The sequence below is a fragment of the Zingiber officinale genome, chromosome 6B, assembly GCF_018446385.1.
Source record: "Zingiber officinale cultivar Zhangliang chromosome 6B, Zo_v1.1, whole genome shotgun sequence".
NCBI lineage: Eukaryota > Viridiplantae > Streptophyta > Magnoliopsida > Zingiberales > Zingiberaceae > Zingiber > Zingiber officinale.
In genome coordinates this window covers 63,021,238-63,026,805 of record NC_055996.1, presented here as the reverse complement: position 1 = coordinate 63,026,805, position 5,568 = coordinate 63,021,238, and the positions used below count along the sequence as shown (strand labels likewise).

General features: G+C 39.4%; 1 non-coding gene across 1 annotated transcript; it reads right to left on the bottom strand.

The window, feature by feature from the left end:
- Positions 1-2,200: 2,200 nt before the first annotated feature.
- On the bottom strand, positions 2,201-2,306 carry LOC121993418. The gene has a single exon (XR_006115266.1). It is a non-coding gene; the product is annotated as a small nucleolar RNA R71 (small nucleolar RNA).
- Between the last annotated feature and the right edge of the window lie 3,262 nt (positions 2,307-5,568).

The window sequence follows — 5,568 nt, the reverse complement described above, 5'->3', positions numbered from 1 at the left end:
ATGATCGTTTATACATGTTTTAACGCACATTCACTTACTTTATATGTATATATTCCTTGCATAATCACCTCTTTTATCATGTATTCATCATATATACTCTTTTGTTCGGATATCCACTCTTTGTTTAGTTTTGTATTGACAGGGATAACTTTTGGAGCGAAAACGATGATTGTCGACGCACCGGAACAAAGAAGAGAACATGGTTGTTCAACCTTGCACGACCGTGTGGCCAATCTAGAGAGGGATCAGAGCACGACCGTGCAACCCTACACGGTCGTGCCTCACAGCCAGCAACCAAGCAAGGAATGGTCATGCAACCCTACACAGTCGTGCCCTCCCATGACAGCAACCATGAAGCACATGACCGTGCAACCCTACACGGCTGTGTCCTAGGAGCCGAGCCTGGAGTTCACACGGCCGTGCCAATTGGCACGGCCGTGCAGCGCAGCCAGAGATAAAGAAGGGCACGGTCGTGCCATCCTTACACGGCTGTGCTGCCACAGCCGCGCCCTAGCCTATAAAAGGGTTTTAACCCATTTCCTCAAGGGGGAAGAGCCGGGAAGCGAGTCGTCAACAGGAGAATCACTTTAGTGTTGTTCCACGTCGTCCAAGACATCGGTCCATCGATCTTTCATCACCACATCAACTCCAAAAGCAAAGGATTGGGTCTGAAGATCACTCGTCATCATTGGATAAGCATACTTCTTCTTTCTCTCTTCATTTTTGAGGATTGTATGTTTAAATTCATTATGTCTTCAGGTTTTTCTCTGGTGTCTATGGAGTAGAGTCCTTGTTCTAGGATAAGGGAGTAATTGTGGATTCGTTTTAATGTAAGACTCTTATTATGCTTATATTCATTGGATGATTTCGCTTGCTTTGTTTCGACTACTCGATCTCTATATCGTGTTGATTGATTGTGTAGGAATTGCCAACCTCGTAGAGGGAATACCTTAGATTGTACACCCGAGGGGCCCTAGTGACAGGGGTAACCCGTTCACAGACATCTAGGGTACTTTCTTGAAAGAAGAGGCGACTCCTCCACAAGGAAGTAAGAGACCAAATTAAGCTCCTTAATTCTATCTTTGATATCATCAATTAGAGTTGTGTCCTTGTGATCTACCGAGGCGCCCTAGTGATAGGGGTTAACCGTAACAGGATTTCATAGGGACTGTCTTTGTTTGGTGCTTAAGGATAGTTGCTTTAGCTTCTGGTGAATGCATGCTGATGGACAATGAGTATAGGATAGTATGTGATACATCAATACCACCACAATGAAACCGAACTCCTAGAACTCTTCATAAACCAGGTTGATACTTCTTGTTGCTAGTTCTCATTTCCGCTTCCCAAATCTCTTTTCTTAGATTACTTACAACCATCAATAGTGTAGCTAATCCTAAGTGTGCCATCACTAGTGTTTATAACCAGTCCTCGTGGGATCGATAATCTTTATTACTGACGACGAATCTATGCACTTGCGAAATTGTAACAAGTTTTTGGCGCCGTTGTCGGGGACTACGTCTATAACATTAGTGATAATCATATTAGATTAGACTAGACTTTGTTTTTTTTTTCCTTTATCTTTCCTTTTTCTAATATTTTGTATTTAGAGATAAATAATTTTATTCTTGTTTTTCTTTACCTTCCGTAATTTTATTAAAATGCCAAAAAGAATATTATTTCATCTCTTCTTCTTTACTATATTTGATATTTTATTTTTTCATGCGAAGAGCTAATCTTTCAAGATAACTTCTACCGTTCGATCCAGAGATCGATAGGACTTTCCTGAGAAGAAGAAACCTGCACAAAGCATTTCAGGCAGCACGAGAATCTTCAGAGATGACTGATAAACTGTTGAAGGATTATGCAACACCTTATGCACGAGGGGTTCGGTCTAGCATCACTCGACCGCCAATCGAAGCTAAAATCAAGCCTGCAGTAATTCACATGGTTCAGCAGAATCAATTTGGAGGAGGACCGCATGATGATCCAAACCACCACTTAGAGCTTTTCTACGAGATCTGTGGTACCATGAAGGTGAACGGAGTCCCTCCAGAATCAGTAAGGTTATTGCTCTTCAGATTCTCCCTGAAAGACAAAGTCATGCAGTGGTTAAATTCCCTTCCAGCAAACAGCATTACATCTTGGGAGCAGTGTGAGCAGAAATTCCTGGACAAATTCTATCCACCAAACAAAACTGCTCACATGAGGAACTTGATTGCAAGTTTTAAACAGATAGACTCAAAATCATTATTTGAAGCCTGGGATAGGTTCAAAAGTATGCTGAGATAGTGCCCCCATCATGGCCTTGAGAAATGGTAGGTTCTACACACCTTTTACAATGGAATCAACTATCACACGAAGGTATCCCTCGATTCTACAGCAGGAGGAGCACTGATGAACAAGAGCCTTGATGAAGCCGAAGAGATCATAGAGAATGTGGCACAGAATCACCATCAGTGGGCATCAGAAAGATCTTATGGTTCTTTCTCAGGGAATCCAATAAAAGCGTAAGGAAAATTTGACGTAGATGCAATCACTCTCATATCTGCAAAGCTAGACGCTTTGACCAAGAAGTTTGAGGCCATGGGAAATAACAACAACACGACCAATGGGATAGTTTGTATTTGCAAAACTTGTGGAAGTACAGATCATGCTCGAGATGCATGCCCCCTAGGGCCAATACAAGCACAAATAAATCAACTTGAACAGTGTAATGCGATAGTCAGCTACAACTAAAGGCAAAACAATCCGTACTCCAACATATACAATCCAGGTTGGAGGAATCACCCAAACTTCTCATACCGGAATAATCAGGACCAAGGGCCAGCAAAACAAAGCTATCAACCAGGACAACAGAGTTACTCACCTGGGCAGCAGGGCTACTCATCTGGACAATAGACTTTTCAACAACAACCTTCACAATTGTCTAGAATTGAAAAGATGCATGAAGAAGCTCTCTCAAAGAAAAAGGAGATGAAGAATGAGATCAAGTTGTCAACTCAAAGAATGAAAAATTTAGAGAAACATCAAAAGATACAAGACAGCCAGATAGCCCAGATAGCCCAGTCCATCTCAAGAGCATAGGGAACATTTCCAGGGAAGCCAGATATAAACCCAGTGGAACACTGTAACCGCATCAAGCTGAGGAGCGGACGAACTATGGGAGACCCCCAAATCATTACTCAGAAGGGACCTGACTCAGAGGAAGAGCCCTCTCCCATAATGCCCAATCAGACCCAGAACAGGGATGGAGAGGAGGATACTAAGAAAGTTGAAGGAACTCTTCAAATTCCACCACAAAGTCAGATGATTCCTTTCCCTCAGAAACTGATAACCTCCCAAAAGGATGAAGAGTTCAACCGATTCCTGAAGAAGATTAAGGAAATTTGCGTAGAAGTACCGTAACACCCATAGGATCCCTAATAATTTCATATGAATTGTTGCATGAATTAGAATAGGCCTTATATGGATTTATCCCAAAATAAAAGAAAAATAGAACCAAAAAGAGGCATGACCAAGGTTTGAACCTTGGACCTCTTGTTAGATGCATGTATGTGTTAACTAGTAGCCCCAGCAGGGGTGTGCTGTTAGGAAGGGAATATCACGCCTGCCCCTCCTGCTAGTGGGTGCGGGGTTACTTTACTTAACCATTACTATTGCGGAAGCATACATGCATATTAAAATTTGTTTCGAAAGTAAAAACATTAGAAATATCCTGAAGTCATGCGGGACAATAACATAACACACTTAGTTCATGTCATCATAACAAAATAACATAAGCAGGTCTTTTATTTATCTTAGCCGAGCCACCACCACACACATCTCCTTGCCTCTCCCGCAGCTCCCCTAGGTCATTCATTCTTTGTCTTTATCTGCGGTATAAGGAAAGTAAGCTATAAGCACACAGGCTTAGTAAGATCCTTTCCTACTCACAAAATCCATATAACAAGCATAAACACATAAGCATATAATCATGGAAATATGATCATCTAACATCATATGGTGAATACATAGCATCATAACATATTATCTTATAAAGAACATCATGCTATATCACATCATAATCATCATGTCATATGAATCATAAGAGCATAGCATGTCATATCATAAATCATAAAGAACATTATGCTATATCATATCATAAATCATCATGTCATATAAATCATAAGAGCATAGCATGTCATATCATAAATCATAAAGAACATCATGCTATATCATATCATAAATCATCATGTCATATAAATCATAAGAGCATAGCATGTCATATCATAAATCATAAAGAACATCATGCTATATCATATCATAAATCATTAAGTCATATAAATCATAAGAGCATAACATGTCATATCATAAATCATAAAGAACATCATGCTATATCATATCATAAATCATCAAGTCATATAAATCATAAGAGCATAGCATGTCATATCATAAATCATAAAGAACATCATGCTATATCATATCATAAATCATCAATCATATCATGCAAGATGTCTTTTAAAACATGTGGCATATCATATGCAAGATGTCTTAAAATATATCATATAGTACTTGAACATAATATCATCATGAGGGCCCGGCTTGTACCACATACATACATAAATGCGTGCAATCTCTAGGACAGGGTAGCTAGCCCCGAACCTACTAGGGATCTAGGTCCGTACTACGACCGTCGACCTAGGGGTGTACTAAGGAGCCTATCCCTTTACTAGACCCGTTCATAGTCCGTCGGCCTAGAGGCGCTTATGGAGCCCACCCTTGGTACAAGCCATACAAAGTAAAATAACATATCATGGTTCATGTCATAACATAGCATATCATATCTTATCATATCATGAAGAGTGCTCTTAGTCCCCAAGGGGAAGCAACTCTTAGGCCTTCACTTATCATATCATAAAGAGTGCTCTTAATCCCAACAAAAAGGGAAGCAACTCTTAGGCCTTTGCTTATCATATCATAAAGCATGCATATTTGGGCACATAGCACATCATAAAAGACATTATTATGCATGGATCATAAGTATACATAAATGAGCATGTTATTTGTCATATCATAAAGCATGTATATTTGGGCACATAGCACATCATAAGAGACATTATTATGCATGGATCATAAGCATACATAAATGAGCATGTTATTTGTCATATCATAAAGCATGCATACTTGAGCACATAGCACATCATAAGAGAAATAATTATGCATGGTTCATAGGTATACGTAAATGAACACAACACCTATCATAGAAAAGGCATGATCATGTATGGAATCATTAAATACATCTCTTAATTTATAACGTAGCATGTGAGGCACATCTAGGCTCCTAAATCCATAATGGTCGAAAGTTCAAGAGTATGAACTTAAGCTCTAACCAACATACAAGCATAAGAATCTCATGTTAACTTCATATCATATCACAAGGAAGGTCATAAGCATGTTAATCCAATTTCTAAGTTTTCCTAGGTCTTGATCCTTATCATGGCTGAAGGTTCATGAAGAAGGAAAATAAATTCCAAATAACTTACAAGCATGAATACCAAGCTAACTTCATATTATATCATAAGGAGATTC